This window comes from Mus caroli, unplaced genomic scaffold, assembly GCF_978045245.1.
Source record: "Mus caroli unplaced genomic scaffold, Mus_caroli_1 scaffold_8, whole genome shotgun sequence".
NCBI lineage: Eukaryota > Metazoa > Chordata > Mammalia > Rodentia > Muridae > Mus > Mus caroli.
Genome location: NW_028227263.1, coordinates 76,439,089 through 76,459,197, shown reverse-complemented (window position 1 = coordinate 76,459,197; position 20,109 = coordinate 76,439,089). Strand labels below are relative to the sequence as shown.

At 42.2% G+C, this 20,109-nt stretch overlaps 1 long non-coding RNA gene across 1 annotated transcript in view; it reads left to right on the top strand.

Moving 5' to 3' along the window:
• LOC147002962 (uncharacterized) overlaps positions 1-20,109 on the top strand; it is an 88,293-nt gene that overhangs the window by 50,700 nt on the left and 17,484 nt on the right. Inside the window, exon 6 of the long non-coding RNA XR_015048047.1 lies at positions 15,232-15,431. This is a non-coding gene — a long non-coding RNA (uncharacterized LOC147002962). The remainder of the gene's footprint in view (positions 1-15,231; positions 15,432-20,109) is intronic.

Below are 20,109 nucleotides of genomic sequence, written 5' to 3'. Positions count from 1 at the left end.
AATAATGTGGCCTTGTGTTAGGTTACAAGTATCCCATACCACCACCAGACAGAAGTAACTCATGAGTTCTCTGCCAGTATTTTTATTTGTGACCACATTTGTCCCATGTCCGGAGGAACCATTTTCATGGCCATGGGTTGATATCTCTGATCTTAGACAATTTGCTTAGCCTCTCAGTATTTTCAAGTTTTTATTGGTAAAATATGGAGATCATAACAGTAAATACTTCAACCAATTGTTATTAAGTAATAAATAAGGAAATACGTGGCAGGGACCTATCATAGGTGGCCGAGCAATGGTGATGGTCGTGATCAACCTTGGCATTGCTAGTTCTCTTCTTATGGAGGACTCTTAACCAGTAGTGTGGTCCTTTTGCACATGTGGACAATCAAGCTACCAGTGCACACTGTCACACTCTCAAGTATTCAAGTCACCCTTCTCCCTACTTGCAGGCCAATGAGACTGGGGAATGTTTTTGTTCCCTTCAACAACAACCTCCGAATCCAGTAGCACATATGAGTGCCTGGGAAACACATTTGCTTCTGCTGAAGAGTTAAAAAAATAAAAAGAAAGAAACCCATAAATGTGGTCTGGTCTTTTTGAATGCCTTTAATGAAGATGGGAAGCATCACAATTTAGGACTCTGGTTACAGCTGTTATCCTCGTGAGCAGACCTAATTACAGGAGATGGAAGGGTTTTTTGACAAGTTTCTCTCTAACTTCATATATCTCTCGAATTTAGAAAAAGAAAAGTCTGAAGCCAACGCAGTTTCCTATGACACTGGTTACTTAAAAATACTTTTTAAAAATGAAAGACAATGTGTTCCATGTTGCTGACATACACAGAATGAGGTCTTCGAAACATCTAAAGTTTTCTTTATCTTTTTTTTTCTTCTTCATGAAACCATGTTTTTCAAGTGCTAAAAATATCTATAGGAAGATCTTCCCTTGCATAGGAAAATTCTTTTGGGTTAACAGCTAAGCAGTCCTTAATAGCTGCATGTGACTCTCTACAATCTTGTATGAAACCAGAAAAGGACTTGACTTGCTAGTTTCCCAAGGTTTGCTGGGAGTGGATCTGTAAACATTAGGTCTCTGTGTTGCTTTATCCAGTTCTGGGAAAATGCTCTTTTATCAAGTGCTCTGGAGTGGGGATGGCATTAGAAAACAGATTTCTTTAATTTTACAGGTGAAACTTTTAAACATTTTTTTCATAGCAAAACCAACCAACCAAACAAACAAACAAAAAACACCCAAACCAAACCAAACCAAACCAAACCAAACCAACCAACCAAACAACCAACCAACCAAACAATCAAACAACCAAACAAACAAAAAACCAAACAAACAAAAAACCCCAAATACAAAGTATAGGAAACCAAGCTTCTTCCCTTAAAACTCAGATTTTGTCGCCCAGAATCTGGAAGATTCTCAGTCTGAATTTTTTTTCTTCTCTTTAAGATTCTATCACTCACTTCTGATGTTTTAACATTAAACAAACAAAGCTCTTCATTTTACATTGTTGATCGACAGATTTCCCCACCATTGTTGTATGGAGAATATTTATTTCTTCATTGTTCACTAGACTTTAAGACAACTTCCAAAGCTTCAGTTGGTAGTCTAACAACCATAGATCCTGGGCATTATATAAAGAAGAACTGTAGGTTTTAGGTTTGTAAATATCAAATACATTTTTAAAAATGGGGATGTGTGTTGCTGGTGAGATGGCATATTGGATAAAAGTACTTGCTACCAAGACTGTCCACCTGTTCGACATAAGATTCCCTGGGATCTATGAGGTAGAATGAGAAAATCAGGTCTTGCAAATTGTTCCCTCACCTGTCTATGTGCAACATGGCATACGAGTCCTGCCCTCTCTAAATAGATGTCGAACAATTTTTAAGTAAACAAAAGATAAGGAGTTAACTTATATTAGTGTCTAGGAAGTGTCCTGTGTGACTTAGGTACCACTAGAAGGTGTATTAGAATACTCTTCATTTGTTGACATGTGGAAGTGTTGGTAGACTAGTTCTAGAGAAAGGTGGCCTCGGGGAAGGCTATCCTCCTGAGCTTCTTAGATTTTCCTTTTTAGTTTGAAGATAGGGTCTCCTATATTGTAGGCTGGCCTCAAAGTCATTGTTATAACCACAGATGACTTTGTTCTTTTCGCCTCCACTCTTGGAGTACTGGGATTATAGGCCTACATCACCATGTCTTGTTTTATGTGGCGCTGGGCATCTGATCTAGGTCCTAGTATATACTGGGGAAACCTTCCATTGACTGGGCGACACCCCTCACCTCTCCGAGAACATTTGTGACTTCTAAGCAGTTCTCCAGAGTGAAGCTCAAACTTTAAATTTAGGTTCAGTAGGTGTTGTGCAATGAGAAGTATTAGCATGCTCAAAACACTAAGTTCACCTGGGTAATGCCTTTCACCCCATAGATCTACCTGCCCATTCTGCTCATGCGTCTGTCTCTCCCATCATCCTCCAGGCCTCTGCTAGACGTGATCATTTGTCGTCTGTTGTTTTTATGGGTGTGTCTGAGTTGTTCTGTGGTGGAATCTATCAGGCAGGTCTCTGTGAACCTTTCAGTATTCAAGCCTGTACACAGTGTAGTCTGGATCCTACTTTTACAGTGAGGCTCATTGCAATACCTGCCCAATCTTAAAACCTCAACTTGAGGTTCCTCTTTCTAGAGCATCACAGCAAAATCTACGCCATCCTCTTCTAGCTCCCTGCTCTCTCGTACTTGTCCGTAAACTTTCAGTTCAAAACTCCAGAAGTGTTCAATAAACTCATCATACAAATACATGCCTATAGGATAGAAGGATGAGGGATGCTGTCTTAGTATATTGTCTCACAACTACATTTGAAACTACATTTTCTTTTTAATTTTTGTCACACCAAGGATTGATGATTGAACCTAGGACCTCAAGGACACAAGGCAAGTGCCCCCCTATTGAATGCCAACCCCGGGGCCAGTATGCTTCCTTTCAATGGATAGCTTTGGAGAATGGCTTAAGCATAGCGCTGGTGAGTCTCAAGAGACGAACAGATCCATACACTTCATAAGTAGTTTCTTTTGTAAACTTTGTGGTTATAACTTGGTAGCATTCTTGAGAAACTGACTACCTAGAAATGATGGCTGGACATCCAGAAGCCATCACTGAAGGAGAGGGCTCAAAGATCTGCAAAGGATCAAATGAAGCCTCTGCAGTTCCCTGGAGGGTGGGTTCAGCTATTGAAGGAGCGTGGGAGCATTGAGTAGTCAGTGACTTCTGCATGGTATTTGCATGCAGGGAACTTTGAAAAGGTTACATTTCTGTCCTGTGTTCATATTTACTTTGTGTTAAGGTTATAGGATGTCTTTGGCGATCTTACTGTTGCTATTTTTAGGAACTCCAAATCAGTGTTCAAGTGGAATAGAGTGAAAATTTGAGCTCCAGCGACAATAACCATATTTGATGTTCCCGTAACATTCAAGTTGCATATGCCTGAGAGTCAGAAAAAAAAAAAACTTGGTCTTTGCCTCAAACTCTACAGAAAGAAGCAAACTTTTGGTTACACATCTCAGACATTCCTTTCCCCTCTTTATACTTACAGCAAAGTCACATGTAGATCTAACCTGCTTTAAGCAGCCTTGGCAAAATATCAAATATTTGCCTGGTTTTTGAGAGGGAGGAAAACCATAACTTTTCACGAACCCACATCCTTTCCGTGACTTATAGATGTAAGCCGTGTATTAGTGCGGCTTTTGATCTTGGGGGCCTGCTGAATATAGGTCCTGTGCAGGAAGTGGGAGGAAAATATGAAACTGGAATAGTGTTCTGACCCTTGTTCTTGTGTGATCCTGCATGGATAGAGTGCCACATAAAAGAATTCTGCTTATAAAGGCTTTATTCCTCTCTTTTAAAGCAGCAAAATTTTATATGGTGATTTTGGTGAAACGGTCTGAGGGTATTCAAAAATCAATCCCCCGCCCCCAAATCGTGTATTAAGTAGCTTAAAGGGATCTATGCTCAGCTCTCTTCTAGACATGTTTAATCACAGAGGAACTGTGTCTATGCTGTATATGTATGTATATATATATACATATATATATGTGTGTGTGTTTGTATGTATCATTTATCTCTCCAATCAATCTACCATCTATCTACCTGTTCTAGATTCACTGTATTTCAACATGTGGACTAGATTATATGCTCTTTTATAGATAGGGCTCAGGCTCTCAAGCAATAAACACCTGTTCACAATGACATATATTTATATTCTAGACATCTTGTTAGTGACTATATGCTGAGGTAAACTGGGACGTTCTTATGGTAATTTTTTTATGGATGCTGAATTTGAGCCTCGGATTACGTGAGTCATTGACCATCCCCTCTGTGCCTTTTGTCCCATCAATTTCCTTCATATTAGAGTTGGGGGTGGGGCAGACCATGCTTACAAAGGGTGATACCCTACAAGCCAGGCAAAAATAAGGCTTCCAGCAGATGATACATGTAAGTGCATGGGTCAGGTCAATGACAGTTAATGGAAATCTCTTCATGGAGACTAGAGCCTTGCTTATCACTGCTTGCACCTCGCTTTGGGATCAGAGATATATCAGATGACACCTAGGACAAGGGTGAGTGACCAGCAGCAGGATTTGTAACTATATGTGGTGGAGATGCATCTTAGTCTCTAAGGTGGTCACCAAGTTGTGACAGTCTCAACTTCTCATCCTGGATGACCCCTTGAACTGCTAGACCATTTTACCTGGGTGCTGCCTATCTGACCTATTGTGACCAAGTTCTCTCTGCCAGGGGGAACACTACCTCAAGACAGGGCCAGCTCCTGCAAGTCTGACTACCTGGAAAGGCTCTACCTTGTGTCTTTGGATGTCATGTTATTATATAACACAGCTTTATCTCTAAGAGTCATAGTGAGAGCCTTATCCTTTATCTCAAGTCCTACACAGAATCCTGGAATGGCCATTATAGCAGTCCTGTTCATCTCTTGGCATTGTGTAAACTGATTAATCTCCATGTAATTCAGGGATTCCATGCTCATTTTATTGAGCACATGGTACATGCTTAGTGGTTGTACTGAGTGTCTGGGAACTGAATGGGGAATGAGAAAGACAATGATGGGGATAGGCAAGCAGGATGGAATGCCAGTCAGATTTTGATATGATGAAAGACCAGATGTAGCTTAAAACATCTGGGTTATTTTGTTTATGTTAGATTACTTGAGCTTCATCCTACCTTCATTAATAAGTCTGAGTAGATCTGAAATATTGTAAAAGTCTGTGATCTCACGGGACCATCATCTCTGAAATATAGGAGTTTATCCAGATGATTTAAGAAAACTCTTATAATCTTAAATGAAAGTGTTGTCATATTATTACAACAGCTAACCTTGATCAGTGACCAAATATCTGCCAAGCAATGGACAGAAGACTCTCCATTTCATTTAATAAATTATTATTGTGGATTTGCTGTGTCAACTTGAAGACAAAAAGTCTTGAGCGTGGCTGTGGCTGGCACTAGGGTAGAATCGTGACAGAACTTTTCTCAATTCACCCCACCCCCTCTCATATATGTGTTTGTGTGTGCATGTGTGAGCACCTTGGTTTGTATTAGTGTGTGAGTGAGCACCTGTGTGTGTCTGAGCACCTGTGTGTGTGTGTGTGTGTGTGTGTGTGTGTGTGTACCTGTGTGTGTCTGAGCACCTGAGTGTGTGTGTGTTCACGCACCTGTGTGTTGAGGGGCAGGTGTCCTTTTCCACGCACATGTATGTGAAGGGTACACATTGGTGTTCAGGGGTCTTCATCTATGGTTCTTTATCTTATTTTTGAGGCAAGGTCTTTCTCTCCCTGAACCCTAACCTCACCGTTTTAGATAAACTGGATGGCCAGTAAGCTCCACAGACCTGCTTGTCTCTATTCCTCTCTGTTTCAGTCCAAGCCCGGGATTACAAATGCATGCCACTATGCCAGGATTTAATATGGGGTTGGAGATATGAACTTGGGCCCTCATGCTTGTATGGCAACCAGTTTATCTGCTGAGCTATCTCCCCAGGTCTTAGTCTACATGTTTTGTTTACCTTTTTTGGAGAGGGGCTTGCATTACATATATAATCAACTGTGTTATGCTGTCATGGGGATAATGACAGTCAAGGTTTTTATATGCTCAGCTTTACCTAGGAACTTGAAACTTGCTTTGTGTAGGTATTTGTCCCAGTGATCCAGGGAAATCAATACTAATATGCCCATTTTACCGGGGGCAAAACTGAGTCTTCATATTCACGACCAACGTAGTCTATGTTACCCAGTCAGTAACTGGTCAAGATAAGTTTTGAACCCATGTCGGTATAATTTCAGACTTCAGGTGATCAGTGGCTGGAAAGCATTAACTCAGAAATTTCCTCCAAGAATCCCTTTCTAACAGGCAAGGTGAACATGTTAGGTTATGTTCAATTCTATAAGGATTTAAATGTTCCTGATGTCACTTCAACATTGTCAGTCAATACATTGAAAAGTCTCTTCAAACAGCAAAGAGCTAGAAAGAACAAAATATCACGTGCTCACCATAAATGTTAGCAGTTTATAGTTGGATGGGTCTGTGAGTGGGCAGATGGTATGACCCAGAGAGAAGAGCTTGAGGCTGGCCTGGGTTTAGATGTGGCCCTGCAGGTAGCTGGGTAGGTGTTGCTCTTCCTCCCTCTAAGTCACAGGGTTTTGTTTTGTTTTTTTTTTAATGTTAGTGAGTGGGGTAAAAATATTTACCTTGGTTTAGAGAGGCGGTTTGGTGGGTCAAAGCCCTGGAAGCTTAAGCATGAGGACCTACGTTTGAATCACCGTACCCATGTGAAACTGCCTTCATGGTGTGAGGGTGTATAACACCAATGCTCCCATGGGGGATCTGAGGTGGACACAGGAGAATCCATCGAAGCTCCAGGGCTGACATACACCTGTGTTCTGTTTCTCTCTCTGTATCTCCTCATCCTCACATATACAGCGTTCACTTTGTCCATGTGTCTTAAGGTTTTTATTGCTGTGACTAAACACCATGACTGAAGAGCAAGTTGTAGAGGGAAGGGTTTGCTTGGTTTATACGTCCATATTGTTGATCATTGAAAAAAGTCAGGGCAGGAACCAAGGACTCAGGTAGAGCAGGAACCTAGAGGCAGGAGCTGATGCAGAGGTTATGGGGAAGTGCTACTTAATGGCTTGCTTCCCATGGCGTGATCAGCCTGCTTTCTTATAGAACCTAGAGCCACCAGCCCAGGGATGGCATCACCCACAGTGGGCTGAGCACCCCAGTCCCTATCCCTAATTTAAAAAATGTCCTACAGCCAGATCTTATGGAGGTATATATAATTTTTCAATTAAAGTTCCTTCCTTTACTACCTTGAAGTGACATTAGAAAGACTGTAGACCATAAATCAGACACGTCCACTCAGTGCAAGTTGAGTAACAAATGGCTGCCACCCAGTGAGTGGCAGGAATCTTTTCAACATTAGTCAATCCTTTCCTCTTATACCTAGAAGTCAACATCCCACTTTCCTGCAGCTGTTAAATACAACTATTGCCCAGAGGCTGGGCCTCTGTGCAGGTGTTACCAGTTCCAGACGAGCTGATCTCCCTCCGTGTGACTTCATTTCATTCCTCCTGTGGGCCAAGTGTCACCCTTCTACCTCAGAGCCTTTGAACCTCTACCTTTGGCTAAAAAAACAACCAAACCACACCAACACAAACCAAACACAACCCACACCCAACCAACCCAAGACAAACCAACCCAAGACAAAACCAAACAACTCTTTAATCCTTCTACTCTCTTTCTCAAGGCCACAACTTAAATGTCACTTCCCATAAGTCATTATCTCTGAGTATCCCCAAATATTATCCTCTCTTCTGTCTTCCTGGCTCTCTTCCACTTGAGAGGCTCCCCCCATAGCCTCCATGCATCACTGAGCATCTGTCTCCATCATAGGTCTGCACTGCACAGCTTCATCCTATGCTCAGCTCCTGGTATAGGGTATCAGCTGACATTAAACACAGAATGAAGACATACTTCCTAGTTTCTTTTCTGTTGCTCTGATAAACACCACGACCAACAGCAACCGAGGGAGGAAAGGGCTTATTTCCTTTCTAGGCTAGACAGCCCACCATGAGGGCAAGGCAGGGACAAAGCTCAAGGCAAGAACCTAGAAGTAAGAACAGAAGCAGAGACCATGGGCAAGTGCTGATTACTGGACTGCACTCTCTGGCTTGCTCAGCCTGCTTTCTTATACCTTGCACTACCACCCATCCAGTGATAGCATGGCTCATAGAGGGCTGGCTCCTTCCATGTCAATCATCAGCGAGTACAAACTTGTCTAGAGGAAGGGTTTTCTCAGTTGACGTTCCTCTTCTCAGGTGACTCTACCTTGTGCCAAATTGTCAACAAACAAACAAACAAACAAAAAAAAAAACCCAAAGAGAACAGGAAACAACAACTAACCAGGACAAAATGAATTATTGAAAAGGATGTCTTACTTCAAAGATTTTACATCTCCTGACCTGTGTATGAAGGAAGAACATTGTACAATATGAGCCATAAAAGCTTTCCCCAAGGCCATAGAACTTCTCCCAGACTTAGCCTATTCACTCTTCAAAGGAACCAGATATTCTCAGGGACCATCCACTCTCCATGGCACAGCAGCCTTGCTTATCCAGTGAGCTGTATCCAGTCAGTCTAGAGAGACATTCTGGATCATAAAAACGATAACATGTCTCTGAAACAGATGTTGCATTCTAGGATAGAAGCAGAGATGCCAGGGCCTTCAGGTGCTGGCTGACATGTGCACTATGGAGAATCACCAGAGTTCTTTAAAAGAGGGTCCATTTACTCAACTCTAGGTAGAAGAAATGGCTTCATTTCAGCTTTACAGGAAGCATATCATGAAAGGAAGAGAGATGACCAAGATGTCTCATCACTGGAAGATTGTCTTAATGTGAATCACGGAGGAAGGAACAACATGGCTGCAACAGAGGACCAGCTAGCTCATCTTGCTGGTGTGGCCCCTTCATTGAGATGCAATGCTCTCCATGGAGTTCTTAGTTCATATTGTAAAGAAAGAGAGAACCACAGGACACACAACTGCAGCACTCTGAAAGTTCTTCCACCTGGAACTTAGGCTGCTTTAGGAAGGACTGTTCTTATTCGAAAAGTCTGAATCTTAGTCTACCGAAGGGCTTAGAGCCAATTTGTGAAGAGGCTCAGGGATGGCAAAGAACTTGCCAGTTGCTGTAGGAGTAGCTAGTAAAAGACACCATGATACACACTATGTGGGTGCTTCTTGGACCTGTGCAGTGGGTGTGGGTTCTTTCAAGAACTCAGTATTCTAAACCCCATTGAGCCCATTCCCCGTCCATTTTATAGATGAATTGCACACTGTAGACTTTTTCTATTATATTATTCAATTGTCTCATCTTCTCTGTGAAAATGAACATTTAGGACCTACGATATTGGTTCAGTGAGATAGCTCAGTGAGTAAAACACTTGGCATATAAGTCTGAGGACCTAAGTATGATTCCTGGAACACCATCAAGGTGGAAGGAGAGAACTGACTTTATAAAGCACAGTGGATCTTCTGAACTCCACATACATGCAATGGTACTCTCGTGTTTACATGTACATATATGCACACAATACATATAATATGCCCACATGTACATATCATATACAAATAATAATAATAATGTGTTTTTTTAAATTAAAAGAAAATCTGATTTCTTAAGAAAATTTCAAATATATAATACTATATTACTATTGATTATTTAGGGTTGTGATATTCTGGGAATGGAATCTCTGGGGCTATGCTAGGCGAGTGCTTTACCACTGAACTGTATGTCCAGATAGATATACTGTTACTAACTATTACCATGAGAGGCTTCAGGTCTCCAAAATATTCTGATAGCTGATATTTCCTACCCTTCAACAGCACCTCTGGGTGTTCCTTTCCATTCAGCCTCTGGTAGCTACCATGTCCTATCTGTTTCTCTGCTGCTATATAATAGTCTTTCAGAGCTGTCCTTGATGAGATATTCACTCTACATGTAGTTTCCCAATTGCTAAAGACTGTTAAAAAGAGTGATAGAAAACCTTAAGGAACCTAACACCCCCTTCTTCTCTGAACTCAATGGACTTACCAGACCCCTCACATTAGGAACCAAAGCCACTAATCAGTAGCGTGGGCATTTGTAAACAAGAGGATGGTTTAGAGTCATTTAAGCCATTAAGCATGTGTCGTTAGCCATGTTTTCCTTGTATGTACGGAGTCTCTGTACAAAGAGAATTCCCCGCCCTCCCCACCCCAGTTACTCTTTTCCAGATGTTCTGAAACAATATCAAGTGACCCAGTTTACCCCTGAGAGGTTTATAGATGTGCATTTATGGAAAGGCTGGCTGAGCGAGGCCGACACATTCCCTCAGCAGCTTAGTCCTAGATAATCTCCCCCCAACACAGTATCGCATCTGACTTTCCCTACGGCACATTACAATGCAAGGTTCTCAGAAAACGAGATGCTAAATGCTACTGAAGTGAAGAAGAAACTTAAGGAGCTTAACAATGGCTGTCGAAATATTATCACCAGCTATCGGCGTAACAGTATCCAGTCCTTCCCCACCTACGGGCACAGCATTCAGGCTTAAGCAGATGAAGACAATCCTGAGGAAATGTGTTGTCTTAAGTGTTTAAGTATCAGCAAGTCAAGGGGAAAGGCTTCCTTAGTGGAAAACCTCAACATGTGTCGGTGGCCTTTTATGTCGAATAATATGAAGACAAATGGCAGTAGCCAAATTGAATATGCCCAAGAGGCATGCCAAGGTTTACGCTGAAATCATGGAGAAGTAATTCCACTGAAATTTGTGAGTGGAGATTGTTTTGTCCTTTGCATGTGGGCAGTAAATACCCGCGCAATCCCTAGGATCAAAACAGAGCTCTTGTAACAGAGGTGAACTGCTGCTTCCTCATTCTTCTTCTTTTTCTTTTTTTTTTTTTTTAAAGAGAAACACAGTGTGACCTCAGTCAGAGCAAAAGACTCTCCAATTCCCCAAACACAGATTAGAATCTGCCAAGGAAGTGGCCTAATTCCTCCTCAGTACATCCTCTATGTGCCCAGGACATTGAATGGAATAGGCGCATCCTTCACTTAACGTAAGCAGCAAGGCAAAGGCTGGATGTGGAGATGTTTTACAGCATGCCAGTCACCCAAAGGTCATCAAAGTGGAATGAGAAACCTTCCTGGAATTCCCAACAATTACCCTGTTGAAATCCTACGCGTGAAAGGGAACATGAGTTTCACACCTCAGATTGTCTGCTGGTAGGCTCCATTTGGAGTCATTTATAGGGAATGCTATCACACATCCCATCAAATCGCCAAATAGACCAGGATTCTTACGCTGAGTTCTGTAATACTTGTGCCTTTATCTCTTAGGAGGCTGGAAAACTTGTGCAGTGTGAACCTGCCTGGCTAACTCAGACTCTAGAAAAGAAGTGTAACTTCATGTGAAATGAGTGCGAACTTGAGATGAAAGGTCCACTCTTGGCTTGAAAATGGGTGCTGTGGAACACCCAAGATGGAGTGTTGCGAGTCAGCTGCCATTCCTGGCCCCTGACCTGCTCATAGTTAGAACGTAAGTTAAATTACCCTTATCCCAACATCCTCAACTCTCAGTGGTGCTATTGGACACAAACTTAGCTGCTTCCTCTCCTTTCAAAGCCAGTGACGGGTTTGGGTGGTTTGAGTTGAGTGGGTTAGACAGGGGGAAATCGGTGATTTTCTCTGCTTCTGGTAGAGTTAATCTCTCAACTAGAAAGCGCTCATGCACCTCTTTCTACAGCAGCTCCCAGGTTAGCAGTGCGACAGTAAGAGCTAAGTTCTTCCTAATGTTCCAGTTCAAAGTCCAAGTGATAGATGATTTCCACATCCTGAAGCAAACACCTGAGCACTTGTATTCCTTGCAACAGTTTATTCCAGTTTGAACGAGACAATCCACTTCTCATCAAGATACAGAACCAGCAGGTTATACATTTGCAAAAAAAAATATGATTTCTATCCAATTATTGAGTTAAAAAGAGAGAGTCCTACAAAGGATGTTATAGTAGAGGCATTTTTGATAGTGTGCATCATTCTGTATTTGGGGGTTACTCTCTCTCTGTACAGATCTCTGTTCTTAAAGGTTCTGTTTAGGAAGCACTGCTAACAGTAATCTTTGCATATTCTCAGTCGACTCTGGTCACCCCAAGAAGGCTCACTTCAACTTCATGTGCATTCACAACCCTTGTTCCACCAAATAGCTGACAGGGCTATTGTGAAGTCAAGTTGGTTTCAAACCTAGAATGTATTCCTAACCTCTATTCCAACTCCTTTCCTTTTGGCTAGGGTGAGATACTTGCTTTAGGCAATATGCTTTGTTCCAGATGGGACAATGACATGGTGAAGTGTGTGAAAATGCTTTCTGGAAAGCCTGACATCGTGAGTTCCCTCCCCAAATCCCACAGTAGAAGGAGAGAACCAACCCCAGACAAATGTCCTCTGATCTCTATGGGTACACCATGGAGATGGGACAATGTGTGTGTATGTGCGTGTGCGTACATAGGAAAATGTATGTGTGTGTATGTACATGGAACAGTATGTGTGTGTTGTGTGTAAATGGGGCAGTGTATGTGGGTATACACATGGAACAGTGTATGTGTATACATGGAAAATGTGTGTGTGTATGTGCATAGGGAACAGTGTGTGTGTGTGTGTGTTGTGTACACATGGGAAAATGTATGTTTGTGTGTACATGGAACAGTGTGTGTATACATGGGAAAATGTATGTGTGTGTATACATACACGCATGTACACAAATCTGGAGATTGAAACCAGGTGCTCACACTTCTTGGATAAGTGCTGTTCCATGGATCCATAATTCCAGTCCTGGGTCCATTTTAACTGTACAAATACTTACCCATGTCTTCAGCCATCAGCAGTGAAACCTCCTTGTGTAGTGAATGGAAACTAACACAGAGGCCCACAGCCGGACGTGTATATCGACTAAGAGGCTTTAGGACTCTCAGTCCTAAATGGGATGTCATCATTAATCCCCTCCCCTTAGGGCTCAAGCAGCTCTGTGGAAGAGGAGGTAAAAAGACTGTGAGAGCCAGAGGGGATGGGTGACTGCAAGGAAGCTCTGTCTTCCAGACACAGAGAACTGACGCGCATAGGAACTCACAGAACACTTGGCAACATGCATGGGGCCTGAGTGTGCAAACCAGACAGAGCCCCAGAGCAGAGAGGGAGAAGAGGAAACGATCTCTCAACCCTAAGCAAGAAATTTATGTCCAGTTTACACACACTTGCAGAGGAAAAATCAGTTTTTTCCAATGGAGTCACACTGGGTATAGAAACTGTGGAAGACATCAGTGATATTTTTGTAGATTTTTTTTTGTCTCATTTTGCTTTGTTTGGGTATTTAAAAAAAATCTTACACATACCCATATATATTATGATTTCCAATTTTTTCTTTTTGTAGGTTTTGATTTGTATGTCTGTGTGTGCCCGTATGTGCCTCTGTGTGTATGTATGTGTGTATGTGTGTGTGTGTATGTGTGTATATGTGTGTGTATGTGTATGTGTGTGTATGTGTGTGTGTGTGTGTGTGTGTGTGTGTATGTGTGTTTGTGTGTATGCCTGTGTGGGTTACTTGTGCTTTTCATTTTTACTCCAGTTTGTTTATTTGTTTGTTTGTTTTATTTGCCTGTTTGATTTTTTAACAACAGAGAAAGAAGGCTTGGAGTTAAATGGCGAGGGGCATGGGAAGTACATGGGAGGAGATGGGGTGAGGAACCCACGATCAGAATTTATGTAGGAAACAGTATTTTTAATTAACAATAACAAAAGGAGTTCTTAACTCTTACCCCAACGACCCCACGAAAGTCACTCCACTTCTTCCAACCAGAAGGTAAAGCTACAATGCCCATGTTCTCTGCTCAAGGGAGAGACATTCTCTAACTTTGCCAAGTGTACTTTGTAATCTATATTTGATCCACAGAGGCCCAAGGGAACTGCACACCTTCAAACATGATGGTGGTTTTATTCATCTTGTGATAAATCTCCCAACTAGCAAGTCCTTGGAGAATTGTAATCTGTCTCCCCTCCCGTGGGTACTTCTCAGGGTGTCAATAATGAGAAGTGATCCGTGCTTCTCTCTTGTTTTCCCTGATATGAAATCTTCCAAGAGCGTCAATCCTACTGCAAGTATAGGGAAGGGCTACTGTCGTGCAGAAACGACTATCAGTTTGCTCCCGTTTTATGGTTCTAAGACTCACCTCAGTACAGTTATGAGAACAGCAGTGGCCCACCACAGCCACTAGCTTTAGAAAGAAGTTAAAGATGGCTACATATCTGAAACCAGTTCCTCTTCAGATCTAATACCATAGCGTCTCCTCCTGGTCCTCTACGTATCACCTTGTCTGAGTGACCAGGGCTAGTAATTTATGGCTCCCATTAAGAGGGTTGGCTAGATGTACAGACATGTCAATAATTATTTCTGCTGGAGCTCAAACAACAGAGGAAGTCTCTGTCGAATGCCTTGTTTTAACAGAAGACAGAACTGCCTGACCTGGGTTTTATGACAGATGTCAAATCCATCGACATGTGTTGTGAAGCAGATCACCTTATTGGCAAATAAATGAAAGCCCACCAAGAAGACAAATGGGAAGCTTCCCTCAGGGGCTTCCACATGTCTGTGCAGGTTTGGTAGTGACCCTGAAGAAGGACCAGTGAGCAGATGAGAATAGACACCCTGGTGACAGGCCTCTATCAAGGGACTTGAATACTAATAAAGTCTCCATACCCCAGAGGGCTGGTGAGAGAGTGCAGAGGAGGAGTATGTGGGGCTCCTTGAAGAAGAGCACTGTAGTGATCAGGAGAAACCAAGTCTCCCCACGACAAAGGATTTATGGGTTCACCCTGGGGGTCCCTGGGACCTGATCAGGAGTTGTTTCCTCCAGTCTTCCTTTTGAAATTCAGCTCTATACACATATCCTGAGAGCCCACCATGCATCAGGTACATGCCAGGCACTGGGCATGAGTATTGAGCATCCATGATGCAGGTGCTCCAGCCTGCATTCTACTTCTTAGGTTTGCAAATTCTGGGTCACCGGAAAGCACGTGAGGTCTTGGGGTCAACTTTCTGCTCTTCATTTTTCTTAGGTGAGAAAACAGGCTCAGGACTCGTGCTTATGCAGTTTCAGGAGTTGAACGTGGTGCCACTTCTATGCTTATGCATAGTAGGCATGAGAAGGAAGAGAGAGGAAGCCACCTGTGCTCAGTGCTCAGTTTGACGCTCCCTCAGCACCTCCCAAGGCTCCTGTGTGCTGATGACCACAACAGTGGGAAGCAAGCTGTCACAGGTGATGTAATGACATTATGTCAATGTTGAATCACATATGTGACAATGACCATCTATATGGCTTTATGATGGAGTAGAAAAATTCCTCTGGCCTGACAGTTTTGTAGTCATAGTAAAATCAGAGTGTAGCCATCACTTTGCCAATGTGGGGATACTGGTCTGAAACAGCCCACTATACTGCCAGTCTAATAAAAATATAGCAATGTAGTTGTGCATACCACATAGTACATAATAAACTATGTTTATTTATTCTAGGTTATATCTGCATATGATATATGTGTATATGTATGCATATGATATATATGTGTGCATATGTATGTATATATATTTGACATATATGTGTGTGTATCTATATGTATAAGATATATATGTATATACATGTATATGTGAGGCAGTCTCCCTAATCATCCTGATGCACTGGCAAGTTGTTTTGTTTGTTTGTTTGTTTGTTGTTGTTCATTGAGTTGACACAAACTAAAGCCCTCTGGGAAGAGGAAATCTCAATTGACACAATGTCCACATCAGACTGTCCTTTGAGAAGCCTGTGTGGAAATTTTCTTAGTTACTGATTGTTACTGGAAAGAGCAGCCCATTGTGGGGCATGCCATCCTGGGCTGGAGGAATAAGAAAGAGAGCAGACTGTGAGCTTGGAGAGCAAGTCAAAAGGTCCCTCCAGGGCCACTGTTTCAGTTCCTGCCACGAATTCCTGCCCTGCTTTACCTTCATGATGGACTCTAAGTTGAAATCAACCCTTTTCTTTTCCTCAAAGTGTCTTTTGGCTGTGGTGCTTATCAGATGGCTAGAGAGCAAACTAGGGCACCCAAGTTGGCCTCAAACTTGTAGTCTCCCTTCTTCTGCCTCTCTAGTGATGAGACTATTGATGGGTACCACAAAACTTGGCTTATAGTGTGTGTTTTATTATTTTAGAGTATATTCTTTCTATTGATTCATTTTAAATAAAAAATATTCTCTCATACACAATATATTCTGATCACAGTTTCCTTGCCCTTAACTCCTCTCAGGTCCCCTCCTATTTGGTAGAAAATAATTGATTGTCCATGATGCTGTCTTTGGTGCTGGCACTCTTTAGGACCTGTTTGTTACCCCCTTGACTGCATCTCACACGCTGTCATACATCTTAAATGACCTGCACTGGTTAGGGTATCTGAATGCACGCCATCATGTTTTCCCAGCCACAAAGCCATGTGGCAGTGCAGTTTAGCATTGTCTGTCCATTGTCAAGTGGCATCCAGTTCTTCCGAGTCTATTAGAATCGAGCGGGCAGAAGTAGAATGGTGGAAAAATGAACTTCCATGTTTAGAAAGAGGCCACCCACAAGTTAAAAGGGTAGATGCATGATAAAAGAGGAAGCAATGACCACCCACAGTCTGCCTAAGGATGCTGAGATCCAGCTTGCCCATATGACCTTCCACCAAAACAATGTTGTGTTCCACCCTGACCTCTCTGTATCCCTCAGTGGGATGGAAAAATGAGGAGATTATGAGAAATGAACCTTCTTTTGGGAAGGTGTCATTAGCAGCAATTTGCTCTACCCAGTGGGACAGGACATGATAGTGCTCAGTGGTCCCTTCAACCAGGCACCTGGCCATGACCAAGGCCCTACTTGACAGTTTGTACTGGCCTCTCTGTGCTATGATTTAGTGCACGGCCTGATGCACATGCTCAGTAGATGTTTCTAGATTTATTTCAGTTGCTACTCTGCATTCAATGATGACATTATATTTTTGAAGAGATGGCTTATGTCACTAGAAAGGCATAAGGGATACATTATAGATGAAATGTAAGAAAGTCAACATAACTGGACTTTTTATTCTTTCAAGAACATTCCTTGTGATATAGATGATCACAGAAGGAAACAGAGCAGTTTATTCTTTCTGGGTGGGCCAGATACAAGTCATTGAGTTCTTTTTTTTCTATCTCTCTTCTTTCCCTCCCTATGCCTCCCTCCCTCCCTCCCTCTCTTTTTCCTTCCTTATTCATTTTGCCTCCCCCTCCTCTGATGTATGTGCATTCACATATCTTAGAATAGAAGAAAATTACAGTAAAACTGAGGCAGCACAACCAAGAACATTCAGGATTGTTTTAATCCAAGTGTTGTTTATGTGTGTTCGTTTTTGTGTGTAGATCAGAGGACAAACATGAGTGTCGGTCCTCTCCTTACACCTCGAGACAGCGTCTTTTTGTTACCGCAGCAACATAAGCCCATCTAATTGGCCCATGACCTTTGAGAGATTCTCCTGTCTCTGTCTTCCATCTCACCAAAGGAGTGTTGGGATTATAGACCTGACCTAACACATCTGTCTGTGTATGGGCTTTGAAGACGCCAACTTGGATCTTCACGCTCAGTTCCCAAGCACCTTTCCACTGAGCCATCTCCCCAGCCTCTCAAGGCTTTATACTTCATGAGGCTCTACAAAATTGAGGGAGATGAAACAGAAACCACAGAACTAATGCTATGGGAAGGTAGAGTAGAGGGGATATGGTCAACTAACACTAAAGAATATTTAAAAACCTAAATGGAAACTTACTACCTTAGAAGCTTCCTTTGCTTGTTTAATAAAAATTGTTAGATGCTAACAGTAAAACCCTCTGTAAATGGGAGACCTGGGCAGCCCATTTCTTTGGCTCTTCTTTGTGGAAGTATGGAGCCAAATTTGTATAGGGGAGATTCTAGCTCTGTGTGTAGCATGACCTGTGAAGAGGAATGATGGGGGTATAAGCTGATTCCATGGGTTTCATTCTTAAAATCCAATTGTCAGATGCTTTCTGCAAGGAGCAGGACTACAAAGCCCTTTGACTTTTGTCTGGTAAGTAAAGAGGATGAGAATGAAGTCGGGACTCAAAGGAGGCACTGACTGCAGTTGCTTCCACAGGATCCTAGGTAGATCTGTCCATCCTACAGAAGGTGGTGCCTCCCTAGAGATCTTTCTCTCCCAGGCTGGATGGCAGTATAGAAAAAGGAAAGATTTTGCCATTTGCATTTAGGAAATGTAGGCTCCTGTCCCTGGGCATGCAGAGAACACAGCTTTGTTGTCCCATATGTGGTGTGCAAATTCCTATTTTCTTTCCTTCACTCCGACTCCATTATACCCCCTTGTTCTTTTATTTCCCCGTTGAATTTACATTAAATTCATTATCTGCTCTTAAGGGAGAGAGGTTCTCCAGGGTTTAATTGAGATGTAAGACACCACCAATAAAAAGGTGGGGGAGGGGAAGGAGCTCTCCATTACATGCGGGACTATACCCATCTCTCAAGAGTTTAAGTGTTGTCTTCATTTTTTATTTTTTATTTATTTATTTTTTGAGAAAACATACCCTTCTCCTCCAGGAAGCTTTAGTCTCAGAGACCTTTATTAACTTGATCCTTGGAAATGCTGTTTTAATTTTTTCCCATAATCACCATACAAATTGATCATGATGATCTCTGGGAAGAAGAGAAGTGAAGCAGAGGCCTCGTTAACTGGGGTGCGAGAGGACTGGTGCTCATCAGAGTTGGTGCCCTTACCCCATGGTGGCGCAGACCTCTTTGTGTGCCCAGTCCCCTGTGGGAAATGGGCATTGTTTCCTACCCAGCATGTTTAAATTACCTCCTATATTTTGCTCCCTTACAGAATAATAGAAGAATGTGGAAGGTCAACCTTAGCAGTGGAACTCTCTGATATACAGGTCTTTTCCAACCGTTCCTTCATGACATCAAGGCTTCAGACTACTAAGCTTTGGGCACTATCTGGGGTCAGTTGGCATCAAAATGTAAGGCTCAAATGTGTAATTGTAAGTACTGTTTTGCTGAGCTGGAAGGGCTCCTTTGAAGCCCACATTTTAATTTTAATTTAGCACACAGAGTGGCAAAGATAAATAGATTTATCCAAAATACATTTGGTAACAGATTTTTTGAGTCAGTTATTAATTTTATTTGAGTGGTTCCTTTTTTTATTTTTTATAAACTGTGAAACTCAAGAGGAAGCAGGATCCCATGCAATGCCTTTTATTGATGGCCTGCTATGTGCCAAGAAAGGTGTTAAATGTTTTCCAATGCTGCCTCATTTATCCTGATCTTACAGACAAGCAAAAGGAGGTGTGAAGAGGTGAAGTTTCTCACCCAGCTGGAAAGTGGCAAAGTCATTCACAGATCTGCCTCCGCTCAAAAAATTGCTTTATGCAACTCTTTGGAAACTAACTTCTTGGGAGCTACATGCAGCTCCTCAATGAACCTTGTTTTGCTAGCCTGCAGCCAGGAAGTTACTACTCCTTTGGTTCCTGAGCAAGGACTGGCCCTCTATGGTTCCCAGTACAAATCTGGTACAGATGAGTGTGTCTTCAACTTGTGTCTATGGTGTTCAGTGGTGGGTACTTGGGAAAGCATTTAGGATCACATAACGTGATTAGGGTGGGTATCCTATGATTCTAGGCCTGCAGCTTTGTAAGAAGAGGGAGACAGCCCCCCTCCCCAGTCACATACTATGTTCTCTTTGTGATGCTCGATGCTGCTTTGCATCTCTGTCTAGAATGCAAAGGCTGTCAACACCAGATCAGGCCCCCAGACCTTACTTATGCAGATCTGTAAGATAAATTAAACTTATTTTCTTTATAAAGTACTTCATTATTATGAAAGAAGAAGCTATTCAGCCTCTTTGGAAATCTCTCAGCTACAGTGATGG